Source organism: Macaca nemestrina, chromosome 10, assembly GCF_043159975.1.
Source record: "Macaca nemestrina isolate mMacNem1 chromosome 10, mMacNem.hap1, whole genome shotgun sequence".
NCBI lineage: Eukaryota > Metazoa > Chordata > Mammalia > Primates > Cercopithecidae > Macaca > Macaca nemestrina.
Window position 1 is genome coordinate 64,954,049 of NC_092134.1, and position 26,561 is coordinate 64,980,609.

The 26,561-nt window shown below is 40.1% G+C and overlaps 1 long non-coding RNA gene and 1 pseudogene across 1 annotated transcript; one reads left to right on the forward strand and one right to left on the reverse strand.

Moving 5' to 3' along the window:
- Positions 1 to 272: 272 nt before the first annotated feature.
- Positions 273 to 10,250, forward strand: LOC139356712 (uncharacterized). Its single transcript, XR_011609046.1, has 3 exons — positions 273 to 461; positions 5,012 to 5,095; positions 10,013 to 10,250. It is a non-coding gene; the product is annotated as an uncharacterized lncRNA (long non-coding RNA).
- A 12,256-nt stretch (positions 10,251 to 22,506) lies between these two features.
- Positions 22,507 to 24,027, reverse strand: LOC105473409 (26S proteasome regulatory subunit 10B-like; annotated as a pseudogene).
- Positions 24,028 to 26,561: the final 2,534 nt, after the last annotated feature.

The following is a 26,561-nucleotide window of genomic DNA, read 5'->3' on the forward strand; positions in this document are numbered from 1 at the left end:
TCTGATGTTGGAATGCTCCTCAATTCTCGGAGAAGCTGACTCATTCTTTGTGGCTGAACGCAAATGTCACCTCTTCTGTGAACTAGTCCTCAAAACCTTGAGCAAGATTAATTGCCCCCATGGAGCTTGGTACATGCCTTTGTTATGGCACCATTATTACATCGTGTCTTAGCTAGTCATGCATTTGTTTACCCAATAAACTGTGAACTTCTTGGGGTCAGGAATGGTTCTTGGTACAGGAGGCACCTAGTAGACATTTGTAGAATTAGAGTACATATCTATCATCAGTAGATACAACATTTAAAATATGATAGCTTTGCACACTTGTAAAAACCAAGAGAAAAAATGTTCAAGGAGCCGTTGCCATCCAGATGTAGGACAGAAAAATGAATTTTGGGATGTTGCCATCTTAAAATCTCCTTTAACTGGAGAGATTGAAGAGAAGTCAACAATATTTTGAGGTGAATGACTGAGTTAGTGAGTAAATGAAAGTTTCTCTTTAGCCAGTGTGTACTTGATTTATACCTACATTTGAAGCTATCATTCAGGGGAGGGAAAGGGATGGGTTCAGTATTTGTTGAATGAGTTCTGCCTACTAGGCTCTGTACTAGGAAGTTTCCATTACAGGATTTCACTTTAGGTGCAACCGTCCTGCTGGTTGGGTTCTATCAGTCTTTTTTTTTTTTTTTTTTTTTTTTTTTTTGTCAAATGGAGAAACAGAAACTGCAAATTAGTCAACTTGTATTTTCAGAGAGATTTAGTAATGTGAACAGTCATTCATCTAGTACATGGCTGGACCAGAATTCTAACTCAAGTCTGAAAAAAAGTCTTAGCATATACCTATATGTATTAGGAAAAAAGGGAGAATTCAGCAGTTATTATGATAAATGAGGGGCAGCCCTCATCTTGTAGTTTACACTTACCCTCTTAAATACGTATCTAAGGAGAAGGGGGAGATGGGATGGGGCTTGGATTAGGCAATATGTATGGTGGTTAAGCAAGTGGACTCAGAGTTAGACAACCTGGGTGCAGAGGCTGGTTCTGTCTCCTTTTAGTTGTGTGACCTTGAGCAAATTATTTAACTTCCTCGAGCCTCAGGTTCTTTAACTGTAAAAATTGGTGGAGGAGAATAATCATCATTTCTATCTCACTGGATGTTGTTAGAATGAAATGAAAGAATGCACATAAACAGCCAAATGTTTGGCACACACTAATGCTCAAGACCTTATTATCATAATTATCCAGTGCTCCATATTTACCACCCAAAGTCAACAGATAATTGCTTATCCTCCTACTTTCTTAATGTTTAGTAGATGTAATGTTAAAGTGGAAGACAAGTTCACTCAATGGACCTGCAGCCAGAGTATTTGGTTTGGAATCATTCAGTCGGAGTTTGGTTACTGGTTCAGCTTCGTAATCTTGTCTAGACACATTGCTCAGCTTCTCTGGACTCAGTTTTCTTATCTGTAAAATAGTGATTGAAACTATACCTAGCTTACAGAATTCTTGCCAGGCAAGAATTGCTAAGACAAGGAGTACACGAAAGGACATTTAACTTAGTACAAGAGAGTCAGGAGGATCTCCTGGAAGGGAATGAAGCCCAGGTGGACACCTAGAAAAGAAAAGAACCTTGTCAACTCTGATATACACTTATGTCAATAATACATTATTATTTAAATAACATAAGTATATATAACTAACATTTAAAGTTATTTTGGACTGTATTTCCCATTTTACTGGTTTTTCTTCCTGATTAAACCTTTGAATTTCATTAAGTTTTAAGCAGAGAAATGCTGTGATTTTTTTTTTTTTTGGTAGATTGTAATTATCTCCAAAATTTGGTCCATCATTTTCCTAAAGATGTTTCTAGTGAAACGCTGGTCTTCTGCAATGTCTTCAATCATCAACTGTGTAATGTGAGAACTAAAATAAATATAGACTGAACCTCTTTCTTGCTTTCATATTGAATGAGATAAGTGCAGGAGCTGAGAAAGAGAGGGAGAGAGAGAAAAACACATGTTTACATCTTGGATGTGATCCTGAGTTATTCCCTGGATATAAATAAGACACTTTGAAAGGCACATTAACTTTTCCAGGTCACTAGGGTTTTCATTAGAATGCTGGACTATTAATAGTTCCCTAGGGAGGCAAAGGAAATGATGCCCTATTCCTTCTCACTCCCGGAGTTCTTAGCATACTGAAGAACAACATTCTCTTGCAAGTGTTTGGCTCACTATGTGCTGGTATTGTTTATAAGGTCAAATTTTGGATTAACCTTTTGAGATTAAAAAAAAAAATCAGACAAGGGAATCTTTGTGAACATTTTATTTCTTAGGGAAAATCATTTTACATGGAATTTACCTAGTGTACCACATAAAAATTTTAACACAGAGTACCTAGCACAGTGTAAAAATATATTTCCCTTGAGTAGCTTAAATGTCATCATGTTTGGTACAAAATAGGAAATACTTCATTTTGCAAATTACCTTGCCAGAGTTTCTCTGCTGTGGTCTCATACATAACAGTGACATCTATATAGAAAAGGATAATTGAGGAATTACCTAGTGAATTCAAACAGCAGCGTCAGTCACAAGTGATAATTCAGAAAGTATTTTGTTTTGTTACCTTTTATTTTTAAATGATTTATTTATTATTATTATTTTTTAAGAAACAGAGTCTTACTCTGTCGCCCAAGCTGGAATGCAGTGGCCTGATCATAAGTCACTTGCAGCCTTGAATTCCTGGGCTCAGGTGATACTCCTACCTTGGCCTCCTGGGTAGCTGGGACTACAGGCATGTGCCACCATGCCTGGTTAATTTTCTTTTTTTCTTTTCTTTTTTTCGCCTGGTTAATTAAAAAAAATTTTTTTTGTAGAGATGAGGTCTGGCTGTGTTGCCCAGGCTGATGGAAAACTGCTGCCCTCAAGTGATCCTTCTGCCTTGGCCTCCCCAAGTGTTGCAGTTACAATGAGCCACTGCGCTTGGCCTGTTTTGTTATCTTTTTAGAGCAAGATTATCTGTCTAAAGAATTAAAAAATTACCTATACATATTTCAGTGTATGTCTGAAGTATTTCTGGGAGATGCATTGAACAGGCCACATTGGGATGAAGTGGATTTGTTGGAATAGTGAGATCTGGCACACGGCTGGTCATGTCAGGTTTTTGCTGGACTATAACTGCTTGAGGACACAAACTGTATCTTATTTATCTTTGAATCCCTCTGATGTCTTGAATGTAGTAGGCATTCTCTAAATAGTTATCAAGTTGATTGAAATTCATTTTGTTATGAAAATAATTTCTGAGCCTCCTAGGAATCAGACAGTGTTTGAAAAATATATCCTTCAATGCTCATTATTACATTTGGTTTAGTTTCTCATGGGGACCTGTGTATGTTATTGAAACGTGAAATATATTTGTAACAGGAAAATATGGATGTGACAAGAAAAGTAGCCGCAAAAATTAGGCAACCTTTGGCAAATATGGGTAAAAATCGATGCAGACCTGTCTGACCTCACAGAATTCTTACAGATTAAGAGTTTTTGGAAACTGCACGGTTATTGTACGTTATACAGTTTGTCTTACTTTTCTCTTTTGACAGTTTTATTATTAAGTAAGCCAGAAAATGAGATGAGGAGATGCTTATCTGTGTGTGTGTGTGTGTGTGTGTGTGTGTGTGTGTGTGTACGTAAACAAGAAGTCAATACAACTTCACCTCAATAAGATGAGTCCTGCTTAGGAAGATAATGACCATTAATTGAGAGACTAATATGTATTAGGCAGTCTTTAAATGCATTCACATAGTTAATGCATACAACAACCCTATGAGGTAACTGTTATTCCATTTTTAAAGTTAATAAGCTGATGTTCAGAGATGTTTAATAATTTTCTCAAGCTCACATAGTAAGTGACTGAGCTGGGATTCGCACCCAAAACTCTTTGAGTAGTGAATCAGTGTTCTTCCTCTGTATTGTGCTTGACACAGAGAAGGCACCCACGCACGCTTATTCTTGGCAGTGTCAAAACATCTTTTTCTTTTTGGCACCATTTGTCTGTAATTATTACCTGTAGAATCTTTCTTTGAGCCTTAGAGCCAGATTAAGGCTTTGCTTCTGTACAGCAGTAAAATAGTCCAATCTTAGCTTCCAGTACTGGCAATTATTTTCTGGAAAGTCGGTAACTGGACAAAAGTGAGTCATTTTGAATAAAAGAAAAAAAGTGAAATAAGCATGTTTAAATAAATAAATAATAAAAAGCAAAATAACATTTTCGTGTGTTTCCTTCTACTCAGAATTCAAATTGCTCAATTAGTTGCATTAGGAAAAAACAAAGGATCAAACACCCTCATATATTTTTTGAGACAAAGTCTGGCTCTGTCGCTCAGGCTGGAGTGTAGTGGTGCAATCGCAGCTCACTGCAACCTCTGCCTCCCAGGTTCAAGCCATCCTCCCACCTCAGCCTCCTGATAACTGGGACTGCAGGTGTGCGCCACCATGCCCATGTCCGGCTACTTTTTGTATTTTTAGTAGAGATGGGGTTTTGCCATGTTGCCCAGGCTGGTCTCAAACTCCTGACCTCAAGTGATCCGCCCTCTTTGGCCTCCCAAAGTGCTGGGATTACAGGTGTGAGCCATGGCACCTGGCCTCACTTTTTAAACCATTGAATTAGTACCCTAGAGTTTTTACTTTCAGGCAGTAATAAAGATGCCCTATGGAAGAGCTGCAGGTGGAAGAGGTTGAGAAGGATTCTGTGTTTCATGAGTTGATACAGGAGTCAAGGTGGTATTTTGTCTGGGGAGGAGAATGGCGATGTAAGAGAAGCATTAGCTAGTTTCTAGTCAATCTTCTTTCCTATGCACACAGGATAATTGCAAAGTTAAAATTAAAAGACAATTTACCTATCTGACTTTTTTGTTCCAGTGATGTCATACTCAGAAGCAGTTAAAATAGCAGACAAGGAAACCCGGGTCTGCGGAGATCTAAACAACCTGTTTCTTTGTTGTATTATGTACCAGGTAAAGTGGTAAACAGGAGAAGAACAGTTCCTAACCTCATGGAGCTTATAGTCAAGACATGGAAAGACATATTTTCATATAATGGTATGTAAGAACTTTCAGAGACATTGCAGTCAAAAAAAATTCAACTCCAAGGGTGAAAACTTGCCTCCAAAACGCCCCTGGAGCCAGGCTACTGCTGGGAGCGTTCAGAGGGACTGTGGGAAGACAAGATAACTGAAGGAAAAAAAAGGGCTCCAACTAGTTTAAGGTATTGACATCAGCTGGAGATTGCACTGTCCCTAACTGGGGTTACTGTGTTATTAAGCAGTACAGACTGCCTGGACATTAAAAACTCTGACTGGAGTGGGTACCATAGTGGTCTAATGCAAAGTACCTTCTGTTCATTGGTGACTTGAGGTAGGTATATCTGAACTCCAGCAGCTGATCACATCCACTTTTTGTGAAAAGGCTTTCATAATAATTATTTAAAAATTATTTATTTATTTAGGTAATAGTAACAGCACATAAAATTAATCATTTTAAAGCCAACATTTTGGTGGCATTGAGTGCATTCACAATGCTGTGCATCCATCACCTCTAGTTCTATAGCATATTCATCACTCCAAAAGGGAACCCTATACCTATTAATTAGTTGTTTCCCATCCCCCTTTCCGCCTGTGCCTCATATCTACAAATCTGTGTTCTGCCTCTGTGGATTTACTTTTGCCGGATACTTAATATAAACGGCATCATACAATAGGTAACCTTTTGTGTCTCGCTTTTTCCACTTAGCATAATGCTTTTGAGGTTCGTCCATGTTGTAGCATGTATCAGTACTTCATTCCCTTTTATGGCTGAATAATATTCCATTATATGTATACACCACATCTTGTTTATTTGTCCATTGGCAGACATTTGAACTGTATCTCCCTTTTAGTTATTGTGAACAGTGCTGCTGTGTACATGGGTGTACAGTACATGTACTTGTTTCAACACCTGTTTTTGATTCTTTTGGCAGTATACCTAGGAGGGAAATGGCTAAGTCGTATGATATTTTTACATTTAATGTTTTGAGGAACACCAAATGACTTTCTACAGTGGCCGATTGACTTTACCTTCCAACAGTATATAAGAGTTTCAATTTCTCCACATCCTCCCCAATATTGTTTTTTGCTTTTTTGATAGCCATCGTTGTGGGTGCAAAGTGGTACTTCATTGTGGTTTCGATTTACATTTCCCGAGTGACTAATGATGAGCATCTTCCCATGAGCTTGTTGGCCATTTGTGCATCTTCTTTGGAAATATATCTATTCAAGCCCTTGGGCCATTTAAAAAATCATGTTGTTTGCGGGTTTTTTGTTGTTGCGTTGTCATAATTTGTGAGCTGTGTAACTTAACTATGTTATGTTCAAATCCAACACCAAGAGCAGTCTTAGCGATGGGCTTGTTGGGGAGGTGTGGGCAGGGAGAAGAGAACATAAGAGAGGTGGAATTTCGTGTATGGGTGAAAAGGGGTAATGTCAAGATTCACCTTTCCTCATAACTCAGAAGAGGAAGTGCTAACTCTGGCATGCCACTTTGATGGATTTGCCTTCCTAGAATCTGTGATCTCAACTTCATTCTCATCGTCAATGTCCGACTTAGTAGTAAAGATCTACCATTTTTGAGTGCACTGCACACAAATTATCCTCCTTAAGCTTCATAGTTATGCTGGTTGGTGCTATTATTAGCTTGGGGGGATTACGTAACTGGTTCAAAATCACAACTAGGGCAGCGTGCGGTGGCTCATGTCTGTAATCCTAGCACTTTGGGAGGTTGAGGTGGGTGAATCACTTGAGGTCAGAAGTTCAAAACCAGCCTGGCCAACTTGGTGAAACCGTGTCTCAACTAAATACAAAAAATTAGCTGGACATGGTTGTGCATGCCTGTAGTCCCAGCTACTCAGGAGGCTGAGACAGGAGAATCACTTGAACTTGGGAGGTGGAGGTTGCAGTGAGATGATATTAGAGCACTGCACTCCAGCCTGGGGGACAGAGCAAGACTCTGTCTCAAAAAAAAAAAAAAAAAAAAAAAAAATCACAACTAGATGGACATCGAATGAGTAGAATTTCTTCCTCCCAGATCCATGCCCTTTCTCTGTTACTTCATGGATGGCTCGCCACTTGTTTGTCTCATTACTGCAGGCTCCTAACCTTTCTCCCTTTCTTAAGTACCACCTTCTTCAGTCAGTCCTCTGCACTGCTGACACTGGCATTCTTTCTTAAATGTAAATCTTATCAAGCTACATTGCTGCTTGAAGTCTTTTAATGACTTATCATCCTTCAAGATCTACTGTCTTCTCTTTCAAGTTACCATCTTTTACTTCTCTCATTTGTGCCCTACTTTACAGTCCTGTCAAACTACTCCCAGTTTCTGGAATCTGTCAAGCTGCTTCACAACCTCATGCTCAAACATAGAGTTCCCTCTGCTGGGAATGTGCTAAAGGCCCCTCCCCACCCGCAGTACATTATGAACCTTTCCCCCATGCCATAAAATGCACAAATATTGGCAAATGAGGTAGTCAGGGGAAAAGCCAGAGAGGAAGCTGTCATTATTTATATAGTTCACCTTGACTACCTGGAATATCCAAGAGAATTAACTGAAAAACAAAGAAGAAAGTAGTCAGATATAACATTTAAAAAAATCAGTAGGGCTCCTAATCACCAGCAGTAACCAATTAGAAAATGTAATGGAAAAAAGATCTTATCCGTAATAGCATCAAAATGATAAAATATCAGAAACAATAAAAATATATAAATCCACATATTTAAAAAATGTTCTAAAATGCTATCGAAAGATAGAAAAAAGAACACCTGAGTCCATGCAAATATACTGCATGTTTCTGCACAGAAGGTTTAATGTGGTAGCTACGAGCCTAAAGCTTGAGTTTGAATGTCATTTCTACTCATTCCTTCCTTGATCATCTCAGGAAAGTGACTTCACTCCTCTAAGGTCTAGCTTCCTCGTTTGTAAAATAAGAGTAATATTATTAGTTAACTAGTGTGTTAAGTATAAGAATTAAAGAAAATGATCTGTTTAGAACACTCAGCCCAGTGCCAGGCACATAGTAAATAATCAGTTATCTATTATAGTAAAGATGCCAATTATCTTTAAGATGATCTGTGCACTTCATGCAATCCCAATTGAGGATTCGTTTTTGTGAGTGATTATAATTTTATTGGGAGATTATCTTTAGACGGTATTGGTTTTTCGTTTCATGTTTGTTTGGAGTAATGTGTTTTCTGAGTTGCAAATGTCTCACAACAAAGATGTTTCGGTTTTGGTTTTGCCTGGTGTTTTGCTGGTCTCATCTCTTTCTCTTTCTCTCCTGTCTTTTTTTCCCTTCTTTATCTATTATCCTTTAGTTATACTATAGCATACACAGAAAAGTCTACAGTATGTTTACTGCTATCCTAGTCAAGAAGTAGCACATTACCTGCATCCTGGAAATTCCCCCTTGTGCCCCTTCCTAATAACTAACCCTTCCCTTCTCCTCAAAGTTAATTTTTTTTTTTTTAGCACATTCTAACACTTTATTGGAAATTGGTTGCATACATCAATGAAATCAGATCAAAGTAAGAGCATCATTTTCACACAATAATATCCTGATATCTGTGCTATGCTATCTTCTTACATAATTTAATAAATCCCAAGATGTTCCTGATTTTGGTATCAAAGCCCTTAAGTGTCCAAAAATAGCTCTACACAAATAATAATCATAGCATCTAAAATAGCCATCATTATTTTGCATTGGTTCCAAAAGTCCTGGGAATATCTCTTAAAATATAAGTACCTTAGATTGGCTGCAGTGCTGGTGGGAGGGAGTGAAGGGGGTACACATGGAACTAATTATAGCAGGAGCCAGGCAGAGGGAAAAGGCTTCTGAAGGTGGGGAACATAAGGGGAGGGGGGCTGAAGATTTTGAAAGCTGGGCAGGGAACTCAGTCACCCTGCATTTTCCAACATTGCTTGAATGTCAAAGCTAATAGAGACAGAGACTCCAGTGTGAAAAGATGCCTATCACCCCAACTCCCTTGGCATTGCCCAAAGATGGTAGAGCCCACTTCCAGATTATATAGGTGCAGAGATTCCCCAGAGAAGGTTCTGGAAAGTTCTTCCAACTCCTCCACCCCTTTCCCCCTCCTGCCCCTCTCCGACCAGCTATCACCAGCTATACTCAGTTCCCTCCCAACTGAGAAAACATGAGGGAGTAGCACTTTACAGAAAATAACTTTGGGCGGGCCCGGTGGCTCACGCCTGTAATCCCAGCACTTTGAGAGGCCAAGGCGGGCGGATTACGAGGTCAGGAAATCGAGACCTTCCTGGCCGACATGGTGAAACCCCGTCTCTACTAAAAATACAAAAATTAGCCGGGGATGGTGGTGTGTGCCTGTAATCCCAGCTACTTGGGAGGCTGAGGCAGGAGAATGGCGGGAACCCGGGAGGCGGAGCTTGCAGTGAGCCGAGATTGCGCCACTGCACTCCAGCCTGGGTGACAGAGCAAGACTCCGTCTCAAAAAAAAAAAAAAAAAAAAAAAAGAAAAGAAAAAAAAGAAAATAACTTTGAGCCAGTGTGCTGCTGCTGGCCCCCTGGAATCATGTCAGGGTGCCCTTTGCTTGGTTTGACCTGACAGGCACTGGGAAAGTCTGTTCTGGCCCCAGCGTCCCCTTCACCACCTTTAAGGCATCATCAGCAATTAGGTTTCCTGGTCCTTCAAAGCTTCTCAGCACCCAGCATAACACCTGTCTATCTGTGGCGGCTTTACTGCTCACAAACAGGTTTCACTTCCACTAAGTCATGTGGCTCTCACAACCCTATGAGGTAGGAAAGGCAGGGATCATCTGCATTTGAAAGACACGGAACCTGGAACTCTTAGAGTTAGTTCCCTCGACCAAATTCACACAGCTGGCCAGCCGCAGAATCAAAACCAGAACTCAAGTCCACACTCCACAGTCCTTCCCACTGCTTTTCTGACACAGGAAAGAGGCTGGCGGAGGGGACTCCTCTTCTCATCCCTCACCTGGCCCTTTTGGGAGGCTCGCGGACAGCCCCACTAAGGACCCGATGGGTCTGCGTGCGGTCGATGATGACAGCAGTGCCTGGGCACAGCAACGAGGAGGTCGTGATGACAATGATGGCCCGGATGCTGAGGACAGTGACCAGACATCCAGGGTGTGCTTGAGAAGCACGACTGCCACAGGGCCTTGGCTGGCTGCATCCACGTTGCTTCACTCCCAGATTCCAGATCGCGAAGGGTCTGCGGAAAGTTCTGAGGCAAGGATGGCTGTGCGCTTCTAGGGGTTTCCAGGACCCCACCGGATTCAGCAGCGGGAAGCGACCCCCAGCTCTGGAATCTGAGCCCCAGCCAGCACGCAGAATGCGTTTCGGCTCCTCTAAGCCCCCTTAATTGTTTTTTAACAACTTTACCTTCTTTTGGACTTTATATAAATCATATATATGTGCAGTGTGTATTTGTTTGTTTGTTTCTGGAGTCTTTTCCTAAACATATGTTTGTGAGATTAAATCATGTTATGTATGTAGCTGTACTTTTGTTATTTTTATTACGGTATCTATCCTTTCTATTACTGTTATAAATTTGGATTATTCTCAATTTTAGGGTATTACTAATAACCTTGTTACGATTTTGTACATGTCTTTTGATGTATGTGTATATGTATTTCTATTGGATGGATATCTGAGAATAGAACTGCTCATAGGATACATATGTTAAACTTCAATATAATAGATAACACCAAAGAGATTTCCCAAAGTAGTTGGACAAATTTACACTCCTTCTAGTAATGTATGAAAGTTCTGGTTGTTCCATATCCTTCACAACACTTGATGTTGTCAATATTATTAATTTTAGCAATTCTGTTGGATGTGTGGTGTTATTCCATTGTGATTTTACTTTGCATTTCCCTGTTGTCATTGAGCAGCCTTTTACAAATGCATTTTGGCCATTTGGGTATCCTGTCTCATGAAAGGACTGTTCAAGTCTTTTGTCCATTTTTAACAAATTGGGTTATCTGTTTTTTTCTTTAATTTATAGGAGTCATTTAGGTATTCTGGATATGAATTCTTTGTCTGAGACAGGTGTTATAAATACATTCTCCCAGTTTGTGGTTTGGTTTTTTACCATCTTAATAGTGTCTTTTTTTTTTTTCCCAAGGCAGAGTCTCACTCTCTTGCCCAAGCTGAAGTGCAGTGAGGTGATCTTGGCTAACTGCAGCCTCCACCCGCCAGGTTCAAGCAATTCTCTTGCCTCAGCCGGTGAGTAGCTGGAACTACAGGCACACGCCACTTTGCGCGGCTAATTTTTGTATTTTTAGTAGAGATGCAGTTTCACCATGTTGGCCAGTCTGGTCTTGAACTCCTGGACTCAAGCAATCTGCCTGCCTTGGCCTCCCAAGGAGCTGGGATTACAGGCATGAGCCACCATGCCTGGCCTCTTGATGGTATCTTTTGATGTACAGAAATCCCAAATTTTAATAAAGTCAAATTTATCAAATTTCTCCACACCCACAACTTTTTTTTTTTTTTTTTTTTTTTTTTTTTTAAGAGATAGGGTCTAGTTCTGTCCCAGGCTAGAGTACTAGAGTACGGTGGTGTAATCATAGCTCACTGCAGCCTTAAACTCTTGGGCTCTAGCGATCCTCCCATCTCAGCCTCCCCAGTAGCTGGGACTACAGGTGCATGCACTACCACGCCCAACTAAGGTAGTGTCATTTTGGTCGTATATCCAAGAAACTATTTCTGGACTCTCCCTTCTGTTCCATTAGGCAATTTGCTATCCTTATGCCAATGCCATCCTGTCTTAATGCTAAGTCTTGATATCTGATGGAACAAGTTTTCTCATCTTGTTCTTCAAGAGTGTTTTGGCTATTTCTGTTTTATTTCTCTTCTACATAATTTTAGAATTGGCTTGTTAATTTCCATATTTAAAAAAGCTGCTGGGATTTTGAATTGAAATTTTACTGGATATATAGATTAATTTAGGGAGACCTAACAACTTTACAATTTGGAATCTTCCAGTCCTTGAACATGGTACATTCCTCTATTTATTTAGATCTTTATATCCTTTCAGTAATGTTTCTCTGTGAAGGTTTTTATGATAATTTCTTAACTTAGGGTTCCTACATAGTTACATGTGGGGCGGGTTTGAAGTTTCACTCTCATAAGATGATGTATTTTCTTCTAAGAGTGGTCCCAGGTTATGGCAAACTTATTCATAGCTATCTTGGGCTGGTAGCCTGTATGTGTTTGATTCCTTTTTCTTTTCCGGTTTTTTTTTTTTTTTTTGAGATGGAGTTTCACTCTTGCTGCCCAAGCTGGAGTGCAATGGCGCAACCTTTGCTCACTGCAACCTCCACCTCCCAGTTCAAGTGAGTCTCCTGCCTCAGCCTCCTGAGGAACTGGGATTACAGGCACCTGCCACCAGGCCCAGTTAATTTTTTGTTTTTGTTTTTTTTTAGTAGAGACCTGGTTTCACTGTGTTGGCCAGGCTGGTCTCGAACTCCTGACCTCAGGTTATCCACCCGCCTCGGCCTCCCAAAGTGCTGGGATTACAGCCATGGGCCACTGCATCTGGCCCTGATTCCTTTTTCACTGATGGCCATTTTAAGCTCCCGGCTTCTTGCAGAAGCTGTTCATAGTGCTTACTTCTAAAATGAGACTGAAGCAAAGGGTAGGTGGAAAAAGGAGCCCTTCATAGAGTCTTTTATAGTTATTTGTATAGTTGGATTTGTTATTTGATGACAAGAAATACAACTTGAATTACCTGTAAAATTTAATAGCCAACCGTTTCCCCTCCGCCAGCTTAATCTCCCAAACTTTGGCAACCTTCTCGGTCTTCTCCTTTCTTCACAGGCTCATCATCTGTGCTCCAGCACCTAGCTTTCTTTGATTTGTCTTTGTTCCTTGAGAGGGCCATTCTTCTTTTCACCTGAGGGCCTTTGCATTTCTTGTTCTCTAGGTCTGTAATATTCTTCATATTTTTGCCTAGTTAGCTTTAACTCATCCTTCTGTGGCTCTCAATTTCTACAACACATCCTCAGAGCAGCCTTCCATGAATTTCAGACAGGGTCATGTCCCCTGGTAGATGCTCTTCTAATATCTTATATTTCTCTCTTGCACCATTTACCACACTTTCAATTAAATAATTAATTTTGAGAGTAGTTGTATAATTCCAGATGTGAATTTCATGTTTGGTCAGGGAGTATGACTGTCTCATTTGCTGATTAATTCCAGGACTTAGCAGAGTACCTCATACATCACAGGCCTTTGAGAAACACTTCTTGAAGGAATCAACAAGTAAGGGAATAAGATTTTTTAAAGTATACATCATACATTTATTACCAACAACCCCCTCAACTCCAAAATGGGGCACAAGGATTGAAAATAAAAAATTCATTGCACTGCTTAGTAAAGCATTACTAGTAACTTTCATTAAAAATGGACAAGCTTTGTTAAAAATTTATGAAGCCTTCAGATGATTTGGTTACAGATAGTTGTGATATGTGCATTTTAAACTATATGTTAACTGATATAATGGAATATGATTTGAGGAAATGACTCAGCAAATGATTCTACAGACATCCTTGTGAGCGTTCATAATCTGAAACAAACAGCAAAATGAGGTAACCAAATGTACCAACAGGGGGAAAATAGCTTTCTAATGAAGGCCTAACGACATCTGTGAAAAGTATTCTTGAAAGGGAGTTGGGAGATCTCATTCAAAATTATTGCAAGAGGGTCAAATGTAAGAATCTTGGGAAATCACATTTCAGAGAATATATACAAATCTAAATATGCTTTCACATTTTCCAGATTTTGCTCAATCAAAATTCAGGACAGAAAGTCCTAATATGAGATCTTAGGTACCCCCGTCTGCTCCCAATGAATAAGAAGTATGTTAAAGACCACAATTATTGGCATAATAATCCATTACATGTACATCATACGTAGTGTAATCTTTATTTTTCTTCTGAAAAAATAATGTTTAAAAATGGCAAAAAAGTACCCATAGGCTCTTTTATATAGCTGCAAAAATTTATATCTGAACAGATCTAACATGATGTTGCTATACTCAGAATTCATTTCATGGGAACATGCAAGTTAAGTACTTTTTCTAATGTATATAAAGATACCTAATTAATAAGGCACATTGTACTAATGACTAGGAAAAGTAGCTTTTTCTCTCCCACCACCCTAAGAATTCTTGTCATGATTTCCCTTTTGTAGTAAAATTTTAAGAAGCAATTGGCAATTCGGGAGGTAACAGGGTACCTTTTGGTAAAATCTTGAATTTTTGAGCTCTTGGGACTGATCTCTCTTGGGAGTCTTTTCTTTGCATGGGACTCCTAGAGATGTGTGCAGATTTGCTTATTAAATGTTTAGTGTATTAGATCACACATGAGTGTGTTCTGACCAGCTCAGGCTAGCCACAGTGAGCAGCTTTGTGGCTGGCAAAAGAGAAAGAGCAGCTGATTTGTACCCAGCTGCTGTCACCTTGGTGATGTACCAGATAGCAAGCAGGCAGATGTTGGTTTTTTGCCTTTGTCTCTTTCCTCCTAAAACAGTATTGGCTTTCCCATTTGAATGCAGCTGTGAGTTTTTTTTGTGTGTTGCTATTTGTTTTTTTGGTGTGAACTGTTGTCATCTTTCATTTTTTTTAAAACCCCCACACTCCCCAAAACAAGTCAAAACCTCCAGGTGAATGAGATTTTGGGGAGAATCTTAAGTATAGTTTCTGTTTCCCTTAAACCTCTTCATGGAACCTTAGGGATCTTAGGCTCCTGGGTTGGGAAATTTGAATTCCTTTTCTGTTTCTGTTTTGTGCAGTGCAGGCAATGTGGTTCTGTAGTCCCCTATACTTGGAGTGAGTTCTGAGGATACCATCTGTAAAACGTCTCCTCCAGAATCCCCACTGCCTGAAGTCTGTGAAGGCCCTCTGCCCATGAACAAAGGAGGGACTTAATAACCCACTAAGGATTTTGGTAGGAAAAGGTAATTATTTCCCTAGCTGAGTGCTGCCTGGGAGACTCTTCTGCTATCCCCAGGAGTCCCTTCCTCTATGCTTGTTTCTAGGCTCCCATCATCTGACATCTTCAACTTCAGATGCAAGCTGGTCTCTTACTACCTCCCTGGAGTTTTGTTGTTGGACAATTTCCTGTCCATGGATCCTCAAGAGATTATGCTGAAATTTCATTCCCAATGTCATCAGGAGTGAAACTAACCAAAATTGAACTCCAGAGAATGTGCTTTAATTTATAAGAATACAGCTGAGTAATTGCTGTGTTGATCAGAGGAGGAAATCATTCACTATAAAATGCTGTAGGACAGACAACTCATTTTTAAGCAAGTTCATAACAGGAATCACCTAAACAGAATTCAACTTTTATGGATTTTTTTTTAAAAAAGAACCTATTTATTCATCAGACTTAAGAGAAACATTTCATTTCACTTAACTAACAGGGCAGAAATTTTTGATGTCTCGATTACACAGGAAATGTGTTATGCACATGTTCATCAGAGTTTAACGGATGACTTCAGTTGTAAAAAAAGTTCAGCCATGTTGAGACTCTTGCTCAATGATCCCTGGTGAAATCCCCTTCTTGCTACTCACTCTGTAATCAGATGTTACATCTATAGACCCAATTCTTTTGAATGGTTTCTAAAAAGGAGGGGCCATTAGTTCAAATGTGCCATTTTCGCCTGTCAAAAGGCAATTTGCAAATGAACGTTACACTCTAGGAAGCAGAGCTCTTCCACTCTCAGAAAAAAGTGATGATAATTGGAATTTGCATATGTTTCTTTTTTGAGAGACAGACCACAGAGTTTGTTTATGACTATCTTTAGCACCAGCGGGAAGCTCATGATGAAATGGAGGGGAAGAGTTAAAATGTTTTAAAACTCATGGGAAATATGTTCCGAATGATCCAGGGGCTTTTAAAAGTCCATTTTTAAAACATGAGAATGGTGTATTATGGAGTTGTTTTTTTGGTAGCAGGGAAGGGCATCACTTTGCCAACTGCACTTTCTGACCCTGGGGTCAGCTGCTCATTATTTGTCTGAAGAATAACAGGGTGGGACCAAGGCTACAGTCTTTAGCAGTGGAAAAGGTGATTCTTTATGAAAACCTTAGTCTGTAGAAAGGTCAAACCAGGAATGCTGACTCCTTAGCAGCCTAACCCTAACCTCAACACTAACTTGGTTTCTAAACAAGGTAGGTTTTTGTTTTGTTTTGTTTTGTTTTTGAGACAGAGTCCCCCTCTGTTGCCCAGGCTGGAGTACAGTGGCGCAATCTTGGCTCACTGCAACCTCTGCCTCCCAGGTTCAAGTGATTCTCCTGCCTTAGCAGGAGTAGCTGGGATTACAGACACCCATCACTGCGCCCAGCTAATTTTTGTATTTTTAGTAGAGACAGGGTCTTGCCATGTTGGACAGGCTGGTTTTGAACTCCTGGCCTCAAGCAATCCGCCTACCTCAGTCTCCCAAAGTGCTAGGATTACAGATGTGAGCCACCTCAACAAGCCTAAACAAGATAGTTTTTATATGAATAATCTTAGATGACAGGTAAGTGTTCACGAGCGTGTTTTCAAACATTCATATCAGCCCTTAAGGGGGTACCAAACATTCCTCACTCTCTTCCTCTAAGTCTCACACCTGCACTTTAATGTATCCCCATCAGTCAGAATAGGCCAGGTTATGCTGCTGCAACAAAAAAGCTTACAGCCATGTCATGTAGGTTTAGGGATTGCTGGTGGATGAAGAGAAAACCATTATCTGAGGCAGGAAGAATGTTTGTTTGTTTGTTTTTTTCCCTCTGCCCTGGGGACAGTGTTTGAGATGGTGGCTGCTCTGTCTGCTGAGCTCCTAGAATGAGATGAGCAGCACACCCCAGCTGACCTGCAAGGCAAATAAACTTAATTTTATAGCCAGTAAGATTCAGTAGCATAACCTGACTTATCCTGACTAATACAATATTTAGTGTAGTTTTACAGATAAACAGACACATTCTCGTAGAGGGGAAATAGCTATCCCAAGACTTCACAATGACAGGGAAACCATGTATGGGTTCTGTCTAACACATCAGGCTGACTCTTCCTTTGTGTCTGGCAGAGCCATGAAAGATTCGTTTTTCCATCAACTACTGAATTCTCATTCTAATGAAGTCATTCTGATCCCATGTGCCTCTGGGAATGAACGTGGTCTTTTGCAGACAGAAACATAACTTTTTTTGTTTTGTTTTGTTTAGCATTGCAGGTAGGATGACCAACCATCCTAGTTTGCTAAGGGATTTCCCAGGCATGGGAGCATCAGTGGTAAAATAAGGAAAGTCCCAGGCACATTAGGTTGAGTTGGTCATCCAAATTGCTGAAGTGATTTCTCCTAGCAACACTTAGGAATTATGCAGCCTGGATTCCCACTGCACCTTGTAATTCTTTCCGTTATAATATTTATCACATTGTGTTTTAAATGACTCAGACTGTTCAGTGTCTATCTGCACACAAAGCCCTGAACTCCTGAGACCAAGAACTATTTCTTTTCCATTTTGTATTTCAGATACCTTGTATGGTGCCTACCACTTCAAAAGAACACAATAAATATTTATTGAATGGATGAATGAATGCTATTTCTCTGTTGTTTTTCATTTCAAAAACTGGTGTGATGTAATTAGCTTTCTGCTTTGAGGATTAATTCTACCTAGATTATAATTTAACTATAAAGAAAGGTAGGAATCTTTCTTGGCTGCAGCTACAAGCTTGCATAAAGCTTTCAGTATGACCCATAGTGTAAAATTATATAAACTCAGCACTGGGTTTCAGCATACACCGATTCCTTTTAGACTGACTGAATAATTGAATCTCCTTGTTTGGCATTTGTTTAAAGAGAGAAGGTCATGGGACAAATAGTGGATATTTGAGGCTATGGAAACATATGTTATAAATTTGGTTTAGCTGTTTCTGGTAACTGGTATTATTGTGACTGAAGACCCAGGCTTCCCCAGTCTGCCCTCCACCCTCGGGAATGCATAACTAGATGCTTTTCAAAAACCAGAGGCAGAAAGAAAATCGCCATGGGCACGCCTCACTGATGGACTGCATTCATGCCCACTTAAGGAAAGCAAGCAGAGGACTGAGAGACTTGCTCCAGAGAGTCAGACCCAGGGCTTATCCAGTTGAATCTTTTCATAACAGGTCTAAGAGGTGTGCCGAGAAAGAGCTTGGTGGTTTTTGATCTGCTTACGGTCTAACTCCTCAGACATCTTTGTTAATCACCCACAGAGGCTCTCTCCTAAGTGACTAAGCTTTTCTGAGAAGTTACTTGAATTCTATGAAGAGGCCCTCCGGATTGGTGGGAAGATCATGGAACTTGTTTTAAGGGGACTTAAAAAAAAAATCCCCATCCTCAGTTTCCTCATCTGTAAAACGGGTTTCAATTTACTTACCTTTCTCACTTCACAAGATAGTTTGTGAAGGTCAGTGAAAACAGTTTGAAGATTGTAAAATGCAGAAAGAATATAATATATATTTTCTGCCTCTATTAATTCACCTGATTCTTTCCACCTCCTATAACAAAACTTTCCTAAGCTTGCCTTCTGCTTTAGAACTTCCTTTTATTTATCCCAATATTTTTCTCATCACAGAAAGAGAAAAAACGTTTGCTGTGTGCTTTGTATGTACACTGTCTCCATAACAGACTTGTGATGCAGGTACATTATCAGAATTTTACATACAGGTACTAGTTTGTAGTGGTTTGGTAGCTTGTCCAAGGTCATGCATACAGACAGATCTTGGGTTTAGACTCAATTGTTCAATTGTGCCATGCATTTTCCATCCACCACACAATCTTTCAAGTTTTAAAGGGTTTCTCTCCTTTTTTTTTTTTTTTTTTTTTTTTGATCCTGGATTTGGTATACAAGTTCATCTTGGGCTTGATCACAGCATTTTGATTTTCTAGAGTTTGATAATATTCTTCATCTTCTGTCACTCCAGCCTGAAATGTCCTGCTCTTTATTCTGGCAGTCCTCTCCATTTTCTGGATCTTTATACTTGCTTTTGTTTGGACCTTTCTTGAGATGTAAGAGCTAACGCTACATGTAGTAGTCCAGGTGAGGCACTCCAGGGTTGGGTACCAGGGTAGGATAATGTTTCCAGATGTATTTTCAATACTCAACTATGATGCCCAGACATCGTTTGTTCTTTTGGCTGAAGCAAGGCAATTCCAGCGGAATGTCCTCTGGCTATAGCCAGCAACCATGTGGCCAGCCCATAGGGAACACAATGTTTTGAGGTCTCTAAAATCCATTCATTTATTCAACAAATACTTTAAAATACTTGTGCCAATCTCTATTCTAGTTGCTGTGGATAGGGTAAAATAAAACACCTCAAGTCCCTGTTTTCTTAGAGTGTATTGAGAAGTATGGAAAGACAGTTGATGAATACAAAAATCTAAATGACAGGTGGCAAGGGATATGCAGAAAAATGAAACTGGGGAAAGGGAATAAAAGAATAGTGGGTAGCGGGCTTGCTTTTTAAAAATAAGATGGTTAGGCATATTCCTGATAAGGTGACATTTGGGCAGAAACTTGAATGAAGCGGAGGTCATCTCAGGCAACAACAGCCTAGGCAGAGAACAGCAAAAGCAAAGGTCTTGGGGAAGCTACTTGCCATGTTTGAGGTTATGCCAGTGTACTTGGATCAACGTGAGAGTGGAAGGGATTGGGGGCGATGAGGTAAGAGATAAGGCAAGAGCATCAAGATCAAAGGGAGACGGATGATGTGTGGTCTTGTAAATTATGGCTAGGGCTTTGGGTTTTATCCTGTGTGAAATAGGAAGCCATTATAGTATTATGAGCAAAGAGCTGACCTGATCCAACTTAATATTTTAAGAACTTACTCAGACTGCTTTGTGGTGACTAGATTGTAGAAGAGGCATGGTGGAGGCAGGGAGGCCAGTTAGACAGCTGTTGTAATAATCCAGGAGAGAGATGATGGTGTTCTGGATCAGGATGATGGTGGAGATAAGGGCAAAATGTGGTTGGATCCTGGATATAGACTGGCTAAGACAGAAAGAGAAAAGCCAATGATAACTCCTGGTTTTCAGCCTGAGAAATTGGACACACTGGGTGAACAGAGTTACCTTTTATTCAGGTGAGGTATCCTGTGGGAGGCACATGTTTTGTGTATATGTGTGTGTGTGTGTATGTTTGTATGTGGGGGTAGGGAATCAGGAGTTCTATTTTATATATTTTGAGTTTAAGATTATGTCCAAGTAGGGATATCAAATAGGCAGCTAGATATGAGTATGAAGTGTTCAGGGTAAAGGTCAGGGTTGGAGTTATACATTTGAGATTTTTCAAGTCTTGGGGTGAAATGAGATCATCTAGATAAATAGAGAAGTAGATTAAAAGGAGATCACAGGACTGAATCTTGGAGCACTACAACCTACCATTTAGAACTTGGGGAAATAGATGGAACCAGCAAAGAAATGTAGTTTCTTAGAAAGCTGTTTTGGTGGGTTGTGTGACAGCAGCTACCGTAAATACTGATGTATATATTGGAGAACTGCTTCCAAAGTGGAACAGGATCATTGTGAAAAAGCACACATAAAAAAAGAGACTTTTGTCTTATCATTGAAAAATCTGGGCCAGGTGCAGTGGCTCAGGCCTATAATCCCAGCACTTTGGGAGGCCAGAGCAAGAGGATCGCTTGAGCCCAGGAGTTCAAGACCGGTCTGGGCAACATAGTGAGACCTTGTCTCTATTATTAAAAAAAAAAAAAAGAAAAAAAATCTGTGGAAGAGAGGACAGTTGCTCCCAGAAGAGAAAATCAGGTTGAATTAGTTCAGGTTAGGGAAATTTGCTTAACTGACTAGAAAGCAAAGGGATTATATATTCCTGGGAATATAAGCAAGGGATAGAAACAAAGTTCCAAAACTCTTGATACCACAGATATGCAAGTCATAAGTACATGCATTTATAAATTCACAAATCAGACTTATATCAGGATATGTATATTAACAGAATCATCTACACAACGCATATAAATACAGTTTGGCCTTTGGAACACTTTTTTTTTTCCCAGTGGCAATTGGTGTTAAGTTTCCTAAGTCACACAAAGAGAGATTATTTAACTCAGCAGGGTGCAGTGGCTCACACCTGTAATCCCAGCACTTTGGGAGGTCAAGGTGGGTGGATCACTTGAGGCCAGGAGTTCGAGACCAACCTGGCCAACATGACAAAACTCCGTCTCTACAAAATATACAACAACAAAAAAAATTAGCCGGGTGTGATGGTGTGCATCCGTAGTCCCAGCTACTTGGGAGGCTGAAGCATGAGAATCACTTGAACCTGGGAGGCGGAGGTTGCAGTGAGTGCAGATAGTGTCACTGCGGTACACCCTGGGTTACAGACAGAAACTCTGTCTCAAAAAAAAAAAAAAAAAAAAAGAAAACAAAGATTATTTAACTCATGATGTATCTCAAGTATGGGCCTAATTTTTCAATTTTTAATTTTTTAAAAAATGCGTCATAAGCTGTTTTATTTCAGTGTATGGGAGTGTCTAACGGAGCAACATTTTTGTAAGCAAACCTTGAGAATATGTTGTATGAGTGTCCAATCTTTTGGCTTCCCAGGGCTGCATTGGAAGAAAAAGAATCGCCTTGGGCCACACACAAAATACACGAACACTGATAATAGCTGATGAGCTAAAAAAGAAAAAAAAAATCGCACAAAAAATCTCATAATGTTTTAAGAAAATTTACGAATTTGCGTTGGGCCGCATTTAAAGCTGTCCTGGGCCACATGTGCCAGCTGTGGGCTGGACAACCTTGTATTAGAGCATGTTTATTTCTTCATTGGTACCTATTGGTACAAGATGAGATATCCAGCAATAAAAGGCAAATGTAAGCATGGTTTCTTTAAGATGCGTCATAAGCTGTTTTCTTTCAAGAACGAATGTGTTTGACAGAGAAACATCTTTGTAAGAAAATCTTGAGAACATGTTATTAGAAAATGTTTCTTTCTCCAACAGTTCGTATTATATGGCTTTACCTATGGAGCTAAAAGGCAAATGTAAGCATGCTTCCTTTGTTTGTTTGTTTTTTTTTTGGAGAACTGACTCAAACAGATTTTATTCAACTTTGTAGATGAGGAAACAAATGATACAAAATAAGTCATAAGAAATGCTTTCTTATACCACTATCTCAAACCACTTTCAGTGTTTTACAAAATGCTCACACAGCAAATACGAAAATCTTCAACACACTCTTCCTTTGTAACTTGCTGCAATAAATGCAACATTAACAAACATACACATTTCTTCTGTATCAATCTTAAAAGTTGAATTACTAATTTTTATGATGTTACTCATACATATTTTTATTCATATACTTTTAATGACATCATTGCCAATACATACATTATTTTCTTTAACTTTATTTTTATGTTAAGCCAACATCTGTCATGCAGCTATCAAAAATCTTACAGTAAATTACACAGGTTTGTAGTCCAATTTAGACTCTAGCTTGTTAGAATCAGCCACTTTTCTGACTGCTTTCATGAAGTCTTCCTGTACTACAAAATCATGATCAGCACGAATTGCGAACATACCTGCTTCAGTACAAACATTTCTCAGGTCTACTCCATTAAAGCCATCTGAAAGCTTCACAATTGCTTCATAATCTATTTCACCATGCTTTGTAATGGAACCTGCATGGATTTTCAGTAGGTCTAATCTTGCTTGTTCATATGGCAAATCAGTATGTATTTTTCTATCTAATCATCCTGGATGCAGCAAAGCAGGATCCAGTGTATCTGGTCTGTTTGCAGGACCATTTTAACTCTATGCAGAGTATCAGATCCACCCATTTGATTCAGTAACTCCGTTAAAGTACTCTGAATCTCTCTGTCAGTTGAAGTACCCTCAGAAAACAGACAACCACCAATAACATCTATTTCATCCTAAAAATGATGCATAGTTGACGGTCCTTGGCATAATTAAACATTTCTCTGATCAACCACAAGCACCTTCACCAATGTACTTGTCTACAATAGAACTAGACACAGCCTTGAAGAAATTGTAGTCCAGCTGGCTAGCCACGGCTCGTGCCAAGAGTGCTTTTCCCATACCTGGTGGTCCTTGTAGCAAACAGCCTTTTGGAGGCATTATTCCTACCCGCTGAAATAACTCTGGGTTTGTAAGAGGTAATTCTATCACCTCTCTTAATTCCCAGATCTGTTCTGATAGCCCTCCAATCTCAGAATAAGAAACATTCCCGGGGTCCTCATGAGACATGTTATAAACCAGTGGATCCACCTCTCTTGGAGATATCATAATATCTCATGATAGTTAGTGTAGTCATATCCACAGCAACTCCTGTTCCTGGCTTCAGCTTACTTTTGTCAAGCTGTTGACGACAACCCACAACATATCTTGGTCCATTTGTGGCTTTAACAATGAATTTTTCTTCAGTTAACTGTTTAAGCACTTCACCCACAATCTGCCCAACACTTTGTAGGGCCTTCAGATCATTTTAAGACTTTTCAAACTGCTTGGTAAGTTCTTTTTTTTTTTTTTTGTTGAGACAGAGTCTCGCTTTGTCGCCCAGACTGGAGTGCAGTGGCCGGATCTCAGCTCACTGCAAGCCCCGCCTCCCGGGTTCACGCCATTCTCCTGCCTCAGCCTCCCGAGTAGCTGGGACTACAGGCGCCCGCCACCTCGCCCGGCTAGGTTTTTTTTTGTATTTTTTAGTAGAGACGGGGTTTCACCGTGTTAGCCAGGATGGTCTCGATCTCCTGACCTTGTGATCCGCCCGTCTCGGCCTCCCAAAGTGCTGGGATTACAGGCTTGAGCCACCGCGCCCGGCCGATAAGTTCTTTTAATTGTTCCCTTAACTCATTAAGACGGCCGTCGATCTCCTTGTGCTCAAGCAGCTTCTTGCGGTAGTCCTGAAGCACCTTATCTCTAGGGTCCGCCATGATGAGAAGCTGCTTCCCTTTTTAAATGATAGATTTAGAGCGTATAAGTGCAGCTTTTTTACATGGATGTATTGTGTCGTAGTGAAGTCTTGGTTTTTAGTGCAGCCATCACCTGAATGGTGTAAATTGTACCCATTAAGTAATTTCTCATCCCTCACCCCCCTCCCACACCAATTTTCAGTTTTCAATCATGTTCTTAAGAGTGTTTTCAATCGCAGTTCTTGTCTGTGCAACTAACTCATCTGACAGATAGACAATCAAAGCAGTATGTATAAGAAGGGTGAAATATTAACAGATTCTTAAAAAGCATAGTCTCCTTTTATCCTGTGGACCCTTGCACACCCTCCCTTCCCCTAGTGCTGCATCCCAAATTTGGCCAGCTAGAGGTAGGTCTCCAGTTCCCAAGGGGAAGTAGAGTCAGGAAACAAAGATATTGTTCTCAGTTAAGTTTGAAATGTCTTGATCTTTGCAGAAGACAGATTTAAAGAATAGGTCAGGCACAGTGGCTCACACCTGTAATCCCAGCACTTTGGGAGGCTGAGGCAGGCAGATCACCTGAGGTCAGGAGTTGAAGAGCAGCCTGGCCAACATGGTGAAACTCCGTCTCTACTAAAAATACAAAAAATTAGCCAGGCGTGGTGACACAAGCCTGTGGTCTCAGCTACTTGGGAGGCTGAGGCATGAGAATCGCTTGAACCTGGGAGGTGGAGGTTGCAGTGAATCGAGATTGCACCACTGCAGCAGCCTGGGCGACAGAGCAAGAAAGATAGAACTCTTGTGGACTGGGTCATCAGGGGAGAATTGGAGAGGCTGAGACACTGATGGGGTGCTAGAAGGGACCCTCCCCTACACCCCTACTTCATTTTCTGAAGATGTGAATGGAGTGAATGTCATTTCTCCAAACATCACATATACTCAAGCTGCATCCTCTAAGTTCTAGAAAAAGCTCATTGTCTTCTCTGACTTAGTTTCAGAGAAGCTCTATGGCAAGTTTGTCACCAGCGTAACAACCAGGATGTCCAGTTGCCCATTGTGCTGGGGGAGAGTTGGGCCTTGGTGGAAGAAACAGTGGTTGGGAGCCCTGTCTATTGATCGCTGTCTTTAGGAGGAAGGCTCTTCTCGCTCCTCTTCCATGTGGTGGTAGGATGGGCTGAGGCTGCCCCTGCTTGGGAGAGGCTGCGGCCCTTGGCAGACCAAGAAAGGATCAGCTGAGCCTTCTTTTGGATGTCTTCATCTTTTCATAGTTTTCTGAAGGGAGCCTTCTTCGTGCCCACAAACATAGATTTACTATCCGTTTCTTTGTGCTCCAATATTGTCTCCATTATAGGACTTACTGCACCATCCACTTGTCCGTCTCCCCTACCAGACTTGTGAGCCCTTTGAGAGCAAAGACCAAGTTACATTTGTCTTTATATACCACCCCAGGATGGTGTCTAGGTCATGGTAGGCAAGCTATAATTATATGCTACGTTATAAAGAAAAACAAATGCATTCACTCTCCATGCTGTTGAGTGCTTTGTTACCTGGTGGGAGTAACTGGAGTAACTGGAGTGAGTAGAGGAGAGTGCAGGCCTATGCAATACAATGCATTCTGTTCAACAGATGTTAAGTAACAATAACTGCAACCACCTACAGTGTGTCTTCTCATCTTTATTTCTTTTCCTTTAAATAACAGATTGAGGCCTGTTTCCCCAGAAAGATGGATAATTGCAAGATTATCCATCTTACAATCTGTTAGCTCGTCCCCTTCTTTCTAAGACATTTCCTGTCATCGCTGTGACTGTAGCCTTGCCTTAAGTACATTTTATAGTCAGTTCCCTCTTTTGGCCACATTGTGTTCTTTGAAATCATGTCTTTGTAAAATGGAACATTTTCTCCTGTAGTGACAAGGTTGTAAGTAAAACTAAAGGCTGACCAAAGACTCGGTATCAAATAAAATATAGTCATGATAAATAACGTGTCAAAAAGACAAACCTGCAACTACAGTCCTCTAAAGCAATTTAAAATAGTAAAATCACACCCCAAGTCCTATGTAAAAGTCATAAGCACACATTGGTTATACAAAGATATGTGGAATTATGTAAATGTATGTAAAAACATAAAATTACATCCTACTCTATCATAAATTTTTCCTAAAACCAATACGCATTAAGATGAATGTTTTTAACACATTAATGAATAACAATTTATTCTGCTTTTAAATTAGAAATGGAGTATCGGAAGATGATTTAGATCAAGTCTCTTTTTAAAAAAGTCAAGTCTAAGCAAGTTTGAAGTTATGTTCCTTTTGCCCTCTTTAGGTTGTCCTCTTCAAAGTGGAGGCCTTCGAAATGATCCAAGTGATTCCATAGTTGCACCCACCAATTAGTAGGCTCAAGAAATGTTTCCTGTTGTTTATGACAATGATGGTGTTTCTTTCCTCTTCTGAAAAACTCACCCGATATTTCTAATCTTCTTTCTTTCCTTCTCTTTTTCTTTATTTAAACCTAAAGGCATACTTGCTCAGTAGAAGACCAAATCAGAGCTAGGAAAGGACAGGAAAT